We start from the raw sequence: 18,265 nt of genomic DNA, 5'->3' as shown, positions 1-18,265 counted from the left end.
TGATGCACTCCAGTGACATTTTTGCAATCCCTGTAGGTGCCATTTCAGGCAGCTGTCAGGGCTGCCCTGTACGGGGTGCAGGGTGTGTACGGCACAACTCTAGGTGCAGATGACAGTGTGAATGGCGTCCCCTGGGGTTTTGCCACCTGCATGTACACTGCTTGGCCCTGGCACGTTGACTTCATAACCACACGATAGAGTTTCACCTTTGCTTCTTGCATTTACCCCAACTGCATGAGAGCAGGTGGTGGAATTCTTTGGAGAAGAGGTCATCTCTTTGAGAAAGAGTCCACTTGGTCCAGGAGAGGTGCTCCCTAACCAGGCTGTTCTATCTGACCATGGGGTCTGTCCCTAGATCTGAGGAGTATCTAGCCAAGGAAGCCTTGCCGGAAGCCTTCACCATTGCCTTGCTGCTCTAGTAATTCTATTAAGGAAATGAGGTCAATCTGACAGGATGTGTCCTCTGTGGGTACATTAGTTTCCTAGGGGGGTTGTAACAAAGTACCACAGAGTGGGTGACTTAGTAGAAAATTATTCTTTTATAGTTCTGGAGGCTAGAAGTCCAAAATCAAGGTGTTCTGTAAAGCCATGCCCCCTCTGAAGGATCTAGGGGAGAAGCCTCCCTTGCTTCTTCCCAGCTTCTAGTGGTTGCAGGCAATCCTCGGTGCTCCTTGGCCTGTAGCTGCTCACTGCAGTCTCTGCCTCCATCTTCAGGTGACCTTCTTCCCTGTGTGTCTCTGCATCTCTCTCTTCTTAAAAAGACAGTAGTCATTTGATTAAGGCCCACCCTAATCCAGCATGACCTCATCTTAACTAATTATATCTACAAAGATGCTATTTCCACATAAGGTCACATTCTGAGGTTCTGGATAGACGTGAATTTGGGGGATGGGGCGCATTATTCAATCCACTATAGCAGGCCATCTGGGCTCCTACGGCTCAAATCATCCCTGGTGTCACTCTCTTAGAATCTTTCATGGGTGCCACCACACGTCTGTAGTCTAGAATTTACTTCCTTTCTCACTTTAGAAACTGGAGCTATACGATGCATGGTACTAATCTCCTGACTTTTCTTCTCTTATTCTCCAGAACTCGTTAAAGACCATGAAAATGGGTCTAGTCATTCACTGGCAAGTTTCCTTAGTGCCCTGAATTCATCCAAGGCAGGAGATGTGCCTTGTTTAGGTAGTCAGGTGCCATCGTGCGTCTTCTTGGACCACCTTGGGTTTCTGTTTATTTATTCATTCAGCAAACAGCTATAGAGAGCTTTCTGTGTGCCCGGCTTGTGCTAGTCCTGTAGATACTGTGTGAACTGGAGTGACAATGAACTTGTTGTTTCCGTGATGATCAAGGACTCGAAAGAAGTAGACATATAGATATGTAATGAAGCAGTGATAAGCCTTGTGAAAAGGAAAGAGTCATGGGAGGGAGGAAGGTTGTGTTTCCGATAGGGGAAGGAGGGAAGTCTTTCCCTTCCCTGTGATTGTTCAATGCTTAGCAGCAGATTACAGTCAGGACCATGGGTTTCCCAATCCAGTCGCTCCCAGCTCCAGGCTCACCTGTGGGGCAGCCAAGCCTGTATCCATGCTCCGGGGAACCCTGGCCTCCTGACAGCTGGCTCGGGCCTCCACTCTGTCCCAGACGCCACCATCATTAGCTGGTGCTAAGGCAGGACGTATTCTGAACGTGGCTCTGACAACGGGAGTTATCCTAGATGAGGCTGTCTGGCGCTTTTAAACCTTTTAAAGTCTAGGAAGGCAGCATGGTAAGGAGGAAAGAGGTTGGCTCCTGGTGACAGGTCAGCAGGGCTTATGTGACCTTTTACAAGTAATTTAACTTCGCTGAGCTTCAGTCTCCCCTCTAGAAAATGGGGATACTGTTCCCACCTTAGAGCACGATAGTAAAGGAAGTGAAACTGTGTCACGTAGCTGACGCTCACCAATATGAACTCAAATTCCATTCGCTTGTTCATAAAGACCCCATGAGACAGGCACGTGTTATTGACCTGGGAAGCTTCTGAAATCTTTCAGTGCACAGAGTGGGTGCTGAATAAAATGAGTGGACGGATGGGGCAAATGAGGCAAAAGGCTGCTTGTCTTTGGAGTCTCCAGAGGGTCTGTGAGCCCTCTCCTCCCTCTGGCACCAAAAGTGTCTCTCCCTTGTTCCCCCTCTTCCTTGTAGGAGTCTGGGTTTCTGGGAGGTTGGGAAAGGTCAAGAAGAATGCGTCCAGAGGTGCAGAAGCTGCCCCTGAATATCTTTGCCATGCATGGGACTAAATCTGTTGGAAATTTTGGGGTGCAGGGAATTACTTCACAGAGAATAATTGGATTTCCCTCAAACAAACAGGGTGGTTTAAGTGAGAAACCAGACCTCAGGTGAGTTTTGTTACGGGGGATGCTCACCAGACCTGTGTATCCACACGCTGACACATGCCTACTCCTGGGGCCACGCTATCAAGGTCTGACTCTTCTGAGCACTGGAGCGTGGATTAAATAAGCTGGGGTTGGGGAAGATAAGAACCCTGTTCCTGGCAAGTGTTTACACCATGTAAGGAAAATGCTCACAAGTTAGAGCTGATAAAAGAGGCCCCCGAAGCCTACGGGCTGCCAGAAAGGGCAGGTCCTTGGCATCTTCACTGGTGTGGTTGTTGGTGGTGGGCAGGGCATGGACAGGATGTCGTCAGTCGGTGGGCTCTGACCTTGCCCTTTGCCCTTCCCTGGGCAGCCAGGGCTCCCTTCAGGACTCATCATTGGGAATCTTAGTTTAAATCCTGCTAGTTTCTTAGCATCTTTGAGTCTCAGTTTCCACATCTGTAAAATGGCAATAATGATATATACTTCACTGGGTTGTTGGTAGGATTTAATGGGACCGTGATTTCAAAGTGCCTAGGAAGGTGCCTGCAAGAGTAGGTTCAAGGGTTACAGATTCCTGACGTACAGGCTGCTCAGGACCAGCTCCTGTTGCTCCCCACTCCCTGCTCGCTCCTTCCAGGCCCCTCACCCCCTTTCTGGGGGATGGTGGGCTCAGATGAACACTGTCAGCAACAGGGCCCTACAGGCCTCCAATCTGGCTACTTTTGCCTTTCCATGAACACCTTCCACATACAGGGTATCTGCGGGAGAGATGGACCTGTATAAGCCATGGGAGGGAATCAGACACACTCTCACAACCCAACTGCTGAGAGCACTCCTCTTCCCAAAGTGTGTCCCATGGAGCACCAGTTCCATGCAGTAGAATGCTGTGGCTAAATACATTTGAAAATCTTTCTTCTTAGATTCCATATACATGTGTTAGCATACGGTATTTGTCTTTCTCTTTCTGACTTACTTCACTCTGTATGACAGACTCTAGGCCCATCCACCTCACTACAAATAACTCAATTTCGTTTCTTTTTATGGCTGAGTAATATTCCATTGTATATATGTGCCAGATCTTCTCTATCCAATCATCTGATGATGGACACTTAGGTTGCTTCCATCTCCTGGCTATTGTAAATAGAGCTGCACATGTATATGGAATCTAAGAAAAAAATAATGTCATGAAGAACCTAGGGGTAAGACGGGAATAAAGACACAGACCTGCTAGAGAATGGACTTGAGGATATGGGCAGGGGGAAGGGTAAGCTGGGACAAAGTGAGAGAGTGGCATGGACATATATACACTACCAAACGTAAAATAGATAGCTAGTGGGAAGCAGCCGCCTAACACAGGGAGATCAGCTCGGTGCTTTGTGACCACCTAAAGGGGTGGGATAGGGAGGGTGGGAGGGAGGGAGACACAAGAGGGAAGAGATATGGGAACATATGTATCTGTATAACTGATTCACTTTGTTATACAGCAGAAACTAACACACCATTGTAAAGCAATTATACCCCAATAAAGATGTTAAAAAAAATCTCTCTTTATGAATGACCTAAATATATAACCACACTCAAGACTCTATGACACCTTGTAGGAAGAAAGCCTGGTTCACTTCTAGGGTGTCCCAAATGCATTTCATCACAGAAGTATCCCCCACCCCTTTTTTCACATAACACCTGCTAACAGCTGCAGATTATGTCTTTCCCAGAAGGCATGTTGGAAAACACTAGAGACACAGATTATAGATATTGCCTGAGATATTTCAGACCAAGGCACGCCGAGTCTAACCGTGCCCCTCCCTCAGCGTGGACCCCGACATCTCTGTGGCCCCCTCTCCTCACAGCGATCGTGCTTCCTCCAGAACCCATCTGCTCTTGGAAAAGAGACAGGGCTGAGGGGACCGTGGGGATGGCGTTTGGGGGTGGGTTGCGGCAGAGGGGAGCAAGCCGACTGGGGAGGCATCCAAGGCAGGGCATGGGGCAGGAAGGGGAGCTACTCTAGAGCCACTGTTGTCACAGTGAGTTTGTAGGGCTTCCAGTTGGGGTACCGCCCTGGGGCAGAGAGATGAACCTGAGCTGACGGGAGCAGTGTCGGTATCAGCGGAGGGGTGGTGACCTGGAGGATCCATCCCCTGGCCCTTAACGGGCAGACCCATTCGTGGTTGTGAAGTGCTGGGCCGTGGCCAACAGTGCAGAGGGAGAGAGGTAATAAATGTATAATTACAAAAGGATCAGGCAAGGCAGGGCCGGGAAGTGTCTGTGTGTTGTGCTGCAGATTCTCCGGTGTTCCCTTCGGGCTGTGCCCTTGCGTTTTCTAGGAGTTAAGTGGATTTCTGGGCCACACTTGCTGACTTGCAACCAGGGGCGTGGCAGGCGACCTTGCACCCAGCAGCGAGCAGTTGCTGCTCAGCAGAAAGTTAAACTTAAAAGGAGGACTGCTTTGCGGGGCTCAGGAGGGGCCAACTGGTTAGCAGTGCCTGGGGAAGCGGGGGGAGCTTGGTGCCCCTCAGTCCTCTCCACATTTCTCCCTTCTGCTTAGGGTCTTCCATGGGTCTCCCTCAGTTCTCCTCACAATGAATGTCAAAGGCGTTTCCCATGGCTGAGCTTTCCCTCCTATCTTCTCTGTGGATTCCCTCTGGTCTGTGGGGTTGGGAGGGCGTGGCGGCAGCTCTCGCTCCATCCATGCCCTGGGGCTGTGGAGATGGGCCTTAGAGGGGCAGCCGTGCTGGCTGAGCGATGTCTTGATTCCACTGGAGTTTGGCTCTGGGTGCTGGGTCAGAAAGGCAAAATATACACAGATGGGGCCACCGTGAGATTCAGGCAGCAGGCAGGAAAGTCTGCTCAAGGCCTTAGTACCAACCCTGGCTGGGGCATAGGAGGAAGACGCCAATCTGGGGATGGGAAGAGGTGCGATAGAGAAAGGGGAACCGGTCAGAACTTCAGGGAGGTTCTCAAATTTAAGAATCTATCAGAATCTTTAGAGGCTTGTTAAAATGTAGATGTCTGAGCCCCACCCCCAGAGTTTGTGATTCAGTGGGTGTGGAGTGGGGCCGGGCCCCAGAATTTGCATATCCAGCAGGTTCCCAGGTGATGTAGATGCTGATGGTCCTGAGTCAACACTTTGAGAACTGCTGGTCCAGACTAAACTAGAACTAGAAGAGCTGTGACTGGAGGTGGGGTCAACCCAGGTACCTAGAGCTGTCCAGGGCTTTGGGAGTGCTCGCGATGTCTGCCCGTTGCATGGGAAGCTATGGCTTCTGGAAAACTGCTGATCTCAGTCTGGAGTGGCTCAGGAACGGGGGTGGGGGGGTGAGGCGTCAGAGGCTGGGCGCGGGGGCAGAGGCCTGGAGATGAGGTGAGGCTGGTACTTGGTTATTTAATCAAGGAGGAGGCCCTTGTCTTCCCGGAGGAAAACCAGCAGCATCGTGTGGAAGCTAGACTGACCAAAGGCAAGTTCTTCAGGTCAGGGCGAGGGGTCTCTGCAAATTACTCTGTGCTTAGCGGGGTCTCACTCCCTCCCGCTCTGTCCACAGTAAGCCCCTGCCTATTGAACCCTAACTGGGCTCCAGGGTCCAGGCTGGGCCTAAAATGCTTCTTCACATTTAATCCAGACTTCGAGGCTCTTTGAGGTTATGTAACTGGCCTCACAGACACTGGGAGGCTGGCTGGGATTTGAACACCACGCTGCCCATATGCTGTTTTTCTCGGTTCAGTAGTCATTTATGCACACCCACTCTCCACCAGGCCCGGAGCTGGGCACAAGGATGCTGGAATGGATGCATTAGATCCTGCCCTCTAGAAGCTTCTGGCCTCTCTGAGGTGATGGAAGCATGAACATACGTGAATACAGCATGACAACAGCTACTGTGAATGTCTGAACCAAGAGTTAGGGGGGGCCAATGGGAGGATGACTAACTTTCTCACGGTCCTAGGCTCCTTGCCACAGTTTGGCCCTGGCAGGTGAGTGAGGCAAGTGCCTCAGAATGACACAGCTCACTTCCCAGAAGCCCCTGACCAGAGGGCAGAGGCCTGACTTCCTGCCTCCTGGGAGAAGACAGGAGACTCCCAGTGCCCCTGGCTGCTTTCTCCTTTCCCTTCTCTTTGGTGAATGCATTTGTAACATGTCACTTCCCTTTATAAAGGTTCTTATTCCAGCCCAGGAAATGAGCAGTCACCTGGGCAGCTCTCCAGGCAACTATATCCACCAGCTTTTCCAAAGCTTCAATCGGCTCTGTCCTCACCAGGGGGGATGAGCTGTAACGGCCTCCCAGGCAAGGCCGCTGCACCTTTATTCTAAGGAAGCTGAAGAGGTCAAAAGTGTTAGAAATTTCCAGGCGTGAGGAATGTGTGTGCAGCAAGGCCTCACTGATGATCTCAGGCCCTGACGGCTCTGATGATGGAAGAGGAGGCGTACGGCTAAGGCAGTGGTCCCGAAGCCATCTTGTCCTCTTTTCCCCAGGATGGGCTAGGGAACACTTGGTTCTCTGACAGACTCTGTTGCATAAGGAAAAACAAAATCAAGTTTGGCCCACATATAAATAGACAGCAACTTTATTTAGTTTACTTTTCCTCAGACACGAATGAATATATAGTGTTGAGCTGACCCACTTAAAAAAAAAGTTATTCTTCCTCATATAAAGAAAATGAATTTGTTATAAAGCATTTGAAAAATATTTTTGGTATGTTTCCTTTTGGGCTTTTTTTTCCTGTATGGAGTTTTGTTTTTATGTCTACAGTTGGGCCACCCACTAAAATGTGACTGCTTCAGAGAAGTGTTCCCTTACCCCCCAGGAAAGGGTAAATTCCCCCATCATACATTCTCACTACATGCTGTTCATTCCCTCCGTAGTACTTATCGCAATTAATAACAATTATCTCCATGTTTGAACGACTATTTGCTTATTTGACTCCTCCAGATTGTCAGTGTTCAGGATAGCAGCCACTAGCCACATGTGGCTATTTAAATTTAAATTAAGTGAAATTAAGTAAAATTAAAAATTCAGCTTCTCAGTTGCACTAGCTGCATTTCAAGTGCTCAAAAGCCACACGTGGCTGGGGGCTGCTATCTTGCACGGTGTAGGAATAGAGCATTTCTGCCACAGGAAGTTCTAGTGGACAGCATTGCTCTAGACCGTTGACTCCCAGGTAGTACACAGGACTCCCACGGTCCTTCTCTCTCGTGTCGTGAAGTATCCTGTGCACCTGGAATCTGAGGATCTAGTGAAACTTGTGAAACGCCTTATTTCTAAGTTATGGATGAATAGAGGAGTGCAGGCCAGGTGGTGGGGAGAGGAAAGCAAGGAGAGGAAAAGAGCAGAAGGGCTTTCAGAAGAGCCGTGTAGGGGTGAGACAGGGGAGGGGCTTGGGATTGCTCAGCTCTGGGCTGCACATGGCACAAGGGTTGGTCATGGTCCCCCACTGGCAGGGTGCCAAAAATCAACATGTCCCATTGGAAAGCCCTGAGAAGGGCCTGCCTTGAGCTCCTCCTCTGAGAGGTCCCAAGCGTAAAGGCCCATCAACCTGCTCATCTAGGAGACTGGAGCCCAAGGAGATCTAGACACTCTACCCTGGGTCCCACCTGGGCTGGGATCATCTGAGTTTACTCCCCTGAGGGGCTGAGAGCTAAGCACTCCCTGCTTCTGGGTCTCTCCTAGGGGACGCTTTGGTTTGCAACTCTGTAATGCTGGCTGACTCCTTGCCCTCTGGGGCTGCCACCAGAGTCCTGTCTTGGAGGCCAAGCCTGCCTTTTCCGTGGCCTCTGTCCCACCATTATGCGAGGCTTCCTCTCCCCCAGCTAACTCCTGTGTCCATGGGCTTTTTGAGAAGGTAAAGTCAGCCAGGACAGGCCCTTGACTCTACTTCCCCATCATGCTTCAGGGCAGACTGAAGGAGGTGAGTCCACAAGGATGTACTTGTGTGGGCTAGCCTCTCCTAGAGGGTGAGGGCAGGGGAGGGGCCATGCTTAGGGTCCCAGCCCAGCCACTAGCTTTGTACCCAGAACAGCCCCAAGAAGCTAGTCACTCGGAAACCACCGTGTGAAATAAACACTACCTATATGCAACATGGAGAAGAAACTGAGAATAACAGGGTAGAGGTTGGCCAGAAAAGCCGGCCAGTGGGTATCAAACTGGAAGCTCAGGGCAGGTAGGAGCGTGGAGAAGAAACCACAAGGACCAAGAGAGCCTTTGCCAGTGACAAGTTCAGGAAGGTCTGGGATCACATATTCCACTTAGATTGAAGCAGCCCCTTAGAGAAGCCCAAGCATGTGGGACAGAGTGGTCCCATCTGCCGTGTTTGGCACTGATGCAGAGAAAAACGCCTCGAAAAGTAAACCAAGCCTTTTTTAGGTCACCTGCCATATCAATTAGACTTAGGTTCAGCAATGAGTTGACAGAAATCTCAGTAAAACAGTGGATGAGGCAGGATAGAAGTGCGTTTCTCTCTTACGTTCAAAAAGCCTGGAGTTAAGCAGTCTGGGGCTGGTCTGGCTCTTCCAGTGTCAGGGGCCTGGGCTCTTTTTAGCTTGTTATCATCTTCAATATGAGCCTTCCAACATATGGTCCAAAATGGCTGTTCCAGCTCCAGCAATTATATGTGCATTCCACCCAGAAGGAAGAAGGGAGGAGGAAAAGTGCACATCCTTTTCCTCTAAGGACAATTCCTGGAAGTTACACATACCACTTCCTCCTACATCCTATTGTCCAGAATATAGTTGCATGGCCGCGTGTTTGGATGTGTAGAGTCATTAGTGACGTAGGGGAGCGGTGATATTGAGCACGTGGCCAGGAGGCCTTCAGGGGCCCTCCTCCTGAGCAATGGGGAGCTCCCTAGCCCAGGGGCCCCAGAAGGTCCAGATGTCAGAGGGAGCTAAGGCTACAGAGGTTCCTGTGAGCAGAATGGCAGGGACCAGAGGGTTAGCTGGGACACGAGTCTTTGTGTTGGATAGCGCTGGTTTTGTCTCAGCTCTCAGTGCCTTCCCAGATGGGTGTTGGAGAGGTGCTTCCTTGCTGCTTGGGATGCCAGGGTCTGCCTTCGCTCCCTGGCCTCTGGCCTCTGCAGTCCCATGAGGGTGTGCCACGCAGTGCACAGTGACAGAGGGTAAGAACAAGGTTAATTGGAAATGTCAGCTTGTGTTCCCTTTTGCAGCCGAGCCATTCAGACCCTTGGAGATGCAGGTTTCAGCCTGTGCTGACTTTATTTGGGTGACCATCGACGAGGTGCTCAGAGTCCCACAGTGATGTGTAATGAGGGCAAATTCAGAGAATTCGGGATGTAAGAAACGGGAAAGGTCTGTCCTGGCATCTCAGCAGCATGGGACTGGGCTGCTTTGGAATCCCCAAGCCCTTCCCACCCAAGGAGTGTGGCACTCAGAGACAGAAGAGAAGGCCCGGAGTCATGGCTCCGTCACCTCCTTGCCGAGCAGCTCTGGGGTGTTTCAGGCAGAGAGAAGAGCACATGCAGATGCCTGTAAGCGTATCCCAGCATGTGGGGCAGGGTGAGACGCTGGGAGGGCTGTGAAGGGCCTTGAACGCCATGCCAAGGAATTTGGACTTTCTCTGGAAGATTGTAGGCTGGTGAGGGTGGAATCTATGTGTGTACTGCTCACCCTGGGTGCTGCGTGGAAGACGGGCTAATGGGGAGTATATGGATGCAGGGAGACCTGTGAGGAGCCTAAGAATCATGGTAGCAGGGGCTAAAGGACCAGCTTGGACATGCAGGCCTTTGTGTTACATGGAGAAGCTCTGTCTTAACTTCCCCTGCCTTTCCACATGGGTACTGGAGAGGAGCTTCCCTATAGCCTGGGATGTCAGAGGCTGCCTTCCTTTTTTTTTCTTTTGTTTGTCTTTTTGTGGAACAGGAGGCATGCCTGGCAGCTTTGCAGAAGCCTGAGCCATGGGCACCGCCGGAGGCTGGGTAAGAGCCCTGCGCGTTCAGGTGGAGCAGCCTCTATTGGACAGAGCCACCCCAAGCGGCCTGTCCCCCGGGCCTCATTATCTGCAGCTGGCTCTTTGCATCGCTTACTGTCTGGAGCCTTGCCTGAGCCTAAAATTACACAAAGTAGGCCAGGAGCTCCTCTGTGGCTGCCCTCCACCTTCACTCCAGCCTGCGGGAAAGATCTGCCTCAACCAGAATTAGGAGAGGCTGGAGCACCTGTGTCCTGCCCGTTGGAAGGCAAAGGGACTTACACACGGGCTGGTGCCAGCGGTGGCTGCTGTATATTGTGCACCTACTGTGTGTCGGGCACAGGGCTAAATACTTCCTGTATGTTTTCTCATTTAATCCTCACGACAGCTCTACAGTGTGGATGTTATTATTCTCATCTTTCATATCCATTAGTTTAAAAGTAGAGGCCAAGCAACCTTTCTGTTTGAAAATGTCTGATCAGGCTGCTCCCTTCCCAGGGAGGCATCAGATGAAAATGACAAAAGCCAATACAAGACTCCTCACCCATCCACCTGTCTGTCCATCCACCATCTACTCACCCACCTGTCTGATCTAAAATTCACTCTGTGCCTGCTCTGTGCCAAGCACTCTAGGAGGTTATAAGGCAGAGGGATGAAGACCTGAGAAGAAATCAGTAACATTTAGGATACCTACTGCGGTAGATACCATGGGCTCTTTGGGGGAGCACGTGTGTTTACATGTCAAGAGGTCAGAGTATTTGGAAAGGTTGGGCGAGAGACACTGTCAGGCAGGTTGGCTGGTCCTAGGTTGTGAAAGACCTTGACGGCCGAGTCAATATTTACGGTTTATCCAGTGGGCAGTTGGAGTCATGCTATGTCTTAAAACATCACGGTGCCAGGATTTGAGTTGTGTTCGACAACTCTAGAGAAAGTACGTTCCGAGATGATGAGCGCTGGGAGATCCTCGTGCACAGGACATGCAAGAGATGATGCTGCAGGGCCTGTGGCAGCAGGGGTGGGTGTGGTTGTGAAAAACGAAAAGCAGAGCCGGACAGTAGCTAAAGTGGAAAAAGCAGATTTTATACAGGACTGGTGCAGTAGGGGAAGAGACCTCTCTGTAGAACTGGGCTCAATTCCAAATACAACAGGACAAGTGGGAATTTATAGCCAAGGAGCAGGGTGGGGTCAGTGGATGGAAAATTACTGAGAGGAAGCATCAGGGTAAGAGGGGATTTTGGCTAAAGTGACCCGGATTCTTGCTGAAGGCAGGTGGAGGTGATCACCTGGGGGATGGTGGAGGATGAGGAAACCAATCAGATACTGAGCGTGATCAGATCCTAAGGGTTGGGGTTGGGGGGGTTCTGGCTAAACTGATTTAGCAGGATTCGTGCTAAAACTGGATGATTCAGAGCTGAACGCGGGAGCCCAGAAGTCCAGGTATAATTGGAAAGCGGATTCTGAGGAGCCTGACTGAAGTCTGGCCAAGGACTCTTTTCAGTTGGGACAGAGAGAAGAGGAAAGAATAAAAAGACGGAAGCAGCAGGACCGGGTGCTTGAGGGTGTGGGAGAGGGGGAGTCTGAGTGGTCCTGGGGTCCTGGCTGGATTGACAGGGTCGTGTGGAACTGTTGTTCACCAAGTAGATGGGTGTGCGGGGCCTCCTCCCTGCGCACCCCCTCTTGCAAATACGCTGTGGTCCAGGGGTAGCTAGGCAGCAAGGTCTCTTTGGGCTTGTAAGCCTCCTCAGGAATGTCAGGGCTCAGTGTGAGTCAAAGAAGGAAGGGAATCCGCACTGGCAGTCTGGCCGAGAGGCTGGGGAGAGGGGCCCAGCAGTTGGTGCCTTCTGCAAGGTGCCCTAGCTCTTGGAGGAGCTAGCTCTGTGCTTTCCTGGGGTGCTGTGATGTGCATCCCCCCTTCCTTACAGGTTAGTTGATGCTTGCTTTGTGCAGAGGGGCTTGTCATGTAAATGTAAAAAGACCAAGTCCCCTGGGATCCAGGCCTTCCCTTGAGCATGGCAGCTCTGCAGGCAGCTTAGGGAAATGCGTAATTCCAAATGTCATCCCCTAGGCAGTCCCTCCTCAACCTTCTGTCCTTTCCCTGGGCTTGGCTGTCCCCTGAGTGGGGAACTGACCTTTATACATGCACTCTAGCTGCTAAAACCTCTTTTGACTAGAAAACACTTTTCAGCAGAGGCTGTTTAATCCTGTGGTGATGGCCGTTTGGGCCAGTGGAGGGCCACCTGCCACAAGGTGACTTTCTCGTGGGGTGTTCCGGAGGGGCTGGGAATTCAAGGAGTGTGGCATGGATACAGCGTGTGCACGTGAATATCCGAATGTGGCCGCACATGTCACACGTATGGTGGCAAGTGCATATCCTCATGGCTGTGCATGTGCATTCAGGTTGGGATTTCTCAGTCCATGGGTTGAACTCCACGGGGCACAGGTGATTCAGGGGTTCTGTGCCCGTGAACATCCCCAGAGACCGTGTGAGAAAGAGCTCCTCTCAAGTCTAACCTGCTAACAATATCTGCATTTTTGTCCTTCCCTTTTGTCCATGGCTGTTTTTCGTTGTTGCTTTTGCCATTTTTTTTTTTTTTTGATAAGACTATAATTCTTTGGGTAAGGTTTGGGAAGGCAGGGTAGGGTAGTAATTAAGAACATTGGCTCTGAAATCAGGTAGAGCAGTGTCCCTATTCAGGTCTGCCCCTTATGAGCTGTGTGATGTAGTGCAAGTTACTCAGCCTCTCTGAACCTCAGTTTCTTCATCTGTAACATGAGCATGGTAATAGATTTCTCCCATAGTACCAGACCAGTGTTTCACAAAGTGTGAATTAGAGATAAGGTGCTTGAGAAAAGTGAAGATTCCTGTTTGGGGGTGTGGCCCAGAGTTACACACCAGGTGATTCTCATTGGATGCACACATAAGTTTGAGAGCCATAACCCTAGACTGTTAGCTCCCCGAGTGAGGGAACCACGGCTTCACATTGTGCCCCAGTGCCTAGCACAGCTTCGGGCACACGCTGAGCGCTAAGTTTTTGGTTGAATAACCAAATGACTTTATGACTTGATGCAGCCAAAGCACTCAGTGTAGTGCCTGACACAGAGCAAGACCTCTGTAGATATCCAAGTGTTTCATTATTAATAATAGGGAAGGTACGTCTCTGTAAATAAATCAGCAGGACCCAGCACTCCTGGCACACAGAACGCAGTCACCCCCTCCCCACATGTACCATTTCCATTACAATGTGCCTGGTTTCTCTGAGGCTGGCAATTGAGAGCCAGAGGAGGCTGGGCCACCCACATCCACAGGGTCTTGGTGTCCTGGTTGGGCCCACTGGCCATCTGCTTCTTTTCTTTGGAGGGGATACTGAAGCCTGAGGACCTTCCGGGCTGATGAGGAAGACTCGTGTTCACCATTCCAGAGCCCAAGGCATCCATTTTTATTAGGTTTGCAGACAATCATGACAGAAGACTGGGCTGGCTTTTTATTGTTCCAGGTTTCTTGGCTTGGACCTAGAGAGAGGAAAAATTATTTAGAAAAGGCTTTTCCTGTCTGAAGAAGAATGGGTGTTTCCTGAAGCCACCAGAGCCCAAAGCACCAGCATGGGAGTTAGGGGGAAGGAAATGGGAAACAATGCTGCACCCTCTCCTGTCCCCCCGTCCCGCCCCCCCCCCCCGCCCCCCCCCGCAACACATTTGAAGCCCAGGTCACGTCCCTGAGCCACAGGATGCAGGAGATGGTGATCTAAGCTAGGGCCCTTCACTTTACAGATGAACAAGCCTGGGACTTTGGGAACGATGGAATTTGTGCAGGTCAGTGGGTGGCTGGGGCGAAGCTGAGCCTCGGGGCTGGTGTGCTGAACGCTAAAGCCAGGCCCTTCCCCATGCCACTCTTCCCTGTCCCCTTCCCCACACCCCTGGCCTGCCTCACCCCATTCCCCCAGGGTGAGAAAGGCTCCAGCAACACTTGTGAGTGACCACCCTGTGCAGAGATGGTGCAGACGAAGGGGACAGGGTAGCTGCTATGGTCTGAATGTTTGAGTCCCCCCCCAGATTCATATGTTGAAATCCTAACCCCCCAGATGATGGTATTAGTAGCTGAGGCCTTTGGGAGGAGATTAGGTTATGGGGTGGAGCCCTCGGGAATGGGATTAGTGCCCTTATGAAAGAGGCTCCAGGGAGATCCCCAGCCCCTTCCATCTGTGTGGACGCAGAGAGAAGGTGCCGGCTATGAACCAGGAAGAGGGCCCTCACCAAAACACAGCCATGCTGGCCTCTTGATCTTGGAATTTCTGTCTCCATAACTGTCGGAAATAACTTTCTGTTGTTTCTAAGCCACGCAGGTATTTTGATCTAGCAGCTTGAACAGACTAAGACCGTAGCAGAGAAGGGACATCCCCATCCAGATATTGAAGGCATGACAATCTCCTGACTGCAGGATTCCCAGAGTCCCCACTGAGCCCCCTTTACCCTGCACCAAGCCCCTGTCATTTCAGCCAGCCTGAACTGGGGCCTGGGACTGGGGCCTGAGGTGGCCCAATTAGGAGGTGGGGATGAAGCTCCGATGGTGGACACCTATGCCAGAGATGCCATTTTCCCTGAGACCCTTCCTTGGGTTCTGCCCCTGAGGACCCACACTTGTCACAGATCAGCAAGGCTGGAATTAACTCAACAACTTCCTGAAATGGAGGCTCTAGAAACATCTAAGACACGGCAGCCATTCGGGCAGAGCTCATTATTCACTAAATGGCAGAAATACCTGGGAAGCCGGTGCCTCCCTAATAATAGTAACTAACATTGATTGAGCACTTGCCTTGCACCAGACCCTTTCCACATACTTTATGTAACATTTAATGCTTACAACAACCTATGAGGAAGGTCAGATTATTTACTCTTCCTCCGGATGCTCAGAGAAGTGAAGAAAGTTGACTGAAGTCACACAGCTAGAAAATGGTAGAGGTAGGATTTGAACCCAAGCAGCTTAACTCTTCGCCTCTTCACTGCACATTCTCTTCTCGATAGTCAGGTTCTTCCTCTTTGAGCTTGGCTTGTTTGCTTTCTGTAACTTGGGTGTGGAAAGAGTTATTCTACATGTGAAAAGTTATACTTGCATGTGAAAAGCAAGTAGCATATGGCAGGTTCTTCATTCATGTATTTTTTATTCATTCATTCATTGAAAAATGGTTAAGTGTGTGCCAGCACCGTGCTCTTTGCAAGAATGACTAAGTTGGGGTCCCTGCCCACAAAGAGCTCATGGTCTGGAGGTGAGACAGATATCTAAAGAAACATGCAGATGTCGTGGAACTAGGAGCGCTAAGGGAGGAAGCCCAGGTTGCTATGGTAGCACAGAGGTGGCTATGACTTGCTCTATCCGGTAGGGTAGAGAGGGTGAAGGAAGGTTTTAAGAGGAGGGGGGTTGGGCTAGATGAAGAACTGTTGCCACAGTGGTGGCCTGGGGGTGGGGCCAGTGCAGGAAGGGCCTTATATGTTGGGCTAATGGATTACGACTTGATGGTGCAAGCCTTGGAGAGCCACGGAAGAACAGTAAGTAGTGTGGCATGATGAGATCCGCGGTTTAGAAAGACCACAGTGGTGGAGGATGGCTTGGAGAGGGTAAGGCTGAAGGCAAGGAGTCCAACTGGGAGATGACTGGATGAGTGCAGGTGAGAAAGGCCGTGGGTGGGAACTAGCACAGTAGTGGAGGAAATAGAGGTGGAGTTTGAGGAAGACTTGGTGACCAACCAGGTATGGGAAGGTGAGAGAGAGGAGTTGGGGTTGATTCTGCGTGTGAAGCATGCGTGGAAATGCAGGCAATTGTTCAGGCGGTGGCAGGTTGCCCTGTTTGGGGAGGGAGGGTGAAAGAGCTTATAGGTGCAGAGTGTGACAGTGAGAAATGTTGGCAGCCACAGTGTCACCCCATTAATCTCAGCCAGTGCGGAACGCTGTGGTCTCAGGACTGGATGTGGGCAAGCCAGGAAGCCTGTTGCTCGCTCTGTTTCATCAGGAGCCAGGCGGCATGCCTCAATGATCACATTTCTGGTTTCCAAATTCACTACCACTATTGAAAAGAGAGTTGTAACATTGCACAAAACTTGGAGCAAATCTGATGCATTTTATAGGGTTACTATAGACGGGGAGGATTTTCTAACCCGTTTTCCCTCTCTGACAAAACAGAATTTGAGTATACAGCACCGCCATCAGCAGCCTTTCTGCCGGTTACACTTTCCTGTTTGGGCACTAGAAGACCTGCTTTCTGACACACGTGTCTGCTGTGTTGATGTGTTTTCATGATCAGAGGGAGTCACACAGAGCTGCTGCTGTATCTTTCAGTGCTTGTTGAGGGCAACTTTTTGAAGCGTATGTCTCATTAGAGGTGGCAGGAAAGTAATAAAGGGTCACCCCAAAGTCTCAGAGCAAGCCCAGGGGAACCTGCAGAAGGCAGATCAGGAATCAGTCTCCAGGGCCTAGGCGTGCGCTAATCGTGGGAGCCTCTCAGTGCAGCATCAGCGCTGCTAACGCGATTGTCACGATCCCAAGCTTTCTAGTGAAACTTGGTAATTGAAGGGGGAACGTCAGTGGCTCATATCAGCAAGCCACCACCTTCAGCTCTGGGAAAACTTCAGTGCACCTACAACGCATGTGGACAAAACAAACCTAAACCACCCAGGAGTTCCAGGCAGGCTGTGTCCTAGCACCAGGGATGCAAGAGTTGCAAGTTTCCATAGCAACAAGGCAGAGAAACAATTACCACGCACCTTCCAGGGCCCTTTGCCAAGGTTACAAGGACACCGTCTCAGCGCTGGAGAAGATGACAGAACTGACTATCTCTGTCTAAACTGTTGACATGGAAGGTGAAAAAGAGTTTATGGTACCACAGAATGTGTTTAGGATAATCTAGTCCGACTCCTTCAGTTTTCAGAGAAGGAAGCAGAGACCCGGAGAGGTTAAGCCCCTCATCCTAGGTTGCCCAGCTTGGGAAGGGCTGGGCTGCAGTGCCACCATGGCTTTCTGGTCCCTGGCCCAGTGCCCTCTTCTACCCTCCCTGGGGTTGGTACTGGGAATAGAGGTGCCCCTCATCTCTGCCAGGTGCTGTGTCCCAAAGCCATACATCACGTTTGTGTAAAGAAAATTCCGGTCCACCATCGACTTCCTTGGTAGCCTGAGACGCTGTCTTCTTTATTTCCGACCCCTCTTTTGGTAGCACCTGCTAACACTTTGGTGCTCTGGTTCTGTTCTGTTCTGTTTTGCTCCCTAAGATCCAGACATAGCTTTTCTTCCGGCTTTTCTTTTCTTTTCTTTTCTTTTTTAACAGTTTGCCGCATGCTTTTCCCCACACATGAACATTTATTAAACATTTTAAGTATTATACACAATTTGCTTCTTTTACTTAGCAGTTTGGGGCGTTTTTCTGTCAGTACTTCATTCTTTTTGGCTGCTGCAGATGTTACATTTTATAGACATATTGGTTGGTATTTCTTATTAATCAACATTTGGGCTGTTCCCAAGTTTGAAAAAAAAAGTTACAACAAGTACTCTTGGGTCCATTTCTTTGTTCAGGATTAATTTGCAGAAGTGGAAGTTCTGGGTCCAAACCCAGAATATTTTGAATTTCAATTGATATTGCTAACTTACACTCTAAAAAGTTGTACCAATTTATAAGGCAGAAAATGCTATTTTTCTTTTTTTTGGGTACTTAATCTAAATCTTCGCTAACGTGATGGGTAAAACATATTTTAATTTTCATTTTTTAATTCTGTGAAGTTTAGTTTCTAACTTACTAATGTTGGTTTCTAGCAGTATTCATTCTCAATTTATTACCTCTTTGAAGTTTTAATTTTAGCCATTATGCTTGATATTAGGTTATTCTTTTTTGTAACGAGCAGCCAGTTCTTGTTCTATCATTGTGACGTTCCATGCAATCTCATTGAAGATCAGAAACAGAGTTTTTTAAGGTCTTAGACCTTCTCCTTTAACAGTGGAAAAGGTAGTCTCGTACCTGTCTCT

The 18,265-nt window shown here is 50.0% G+C and overlaps 1 protein-coding gene across 3 annotated transcripts in view; it reads left to right on the top strand.

Moving 5' to 3' along the window:
• GALNT18 (polypeptide N-acetylgalactosaminyltransferase 18) overlaps nt 1-18,265 on the top strand; it is a 354,931-nt gene that overhangs the window by 54,730 nt on the left and 281,936 nt on the right. The gene's annotated exons all lie outside the window — the stretch shown is intronic.

This window comes from Delphinus delphis, chromosome 8 (genome assembly GCF_949987515.2).
Source record: "Delphinus delphis chromosome 8, mDelDel1.2, whole genome shotgun sequence".
In the NCBI taxonomy this organism is placed as follows: Eukaryota; Metazoa; Chordata; class Mammalia; order Artiodactyla; family Delphinidae; genus Delphinus; species Delphinus delphis.
The sequence above is the reverse complement of the archived record's forward strand: the minus strand, read 5'-3'. Positions and strand labels throughout refer to the sequence as shown.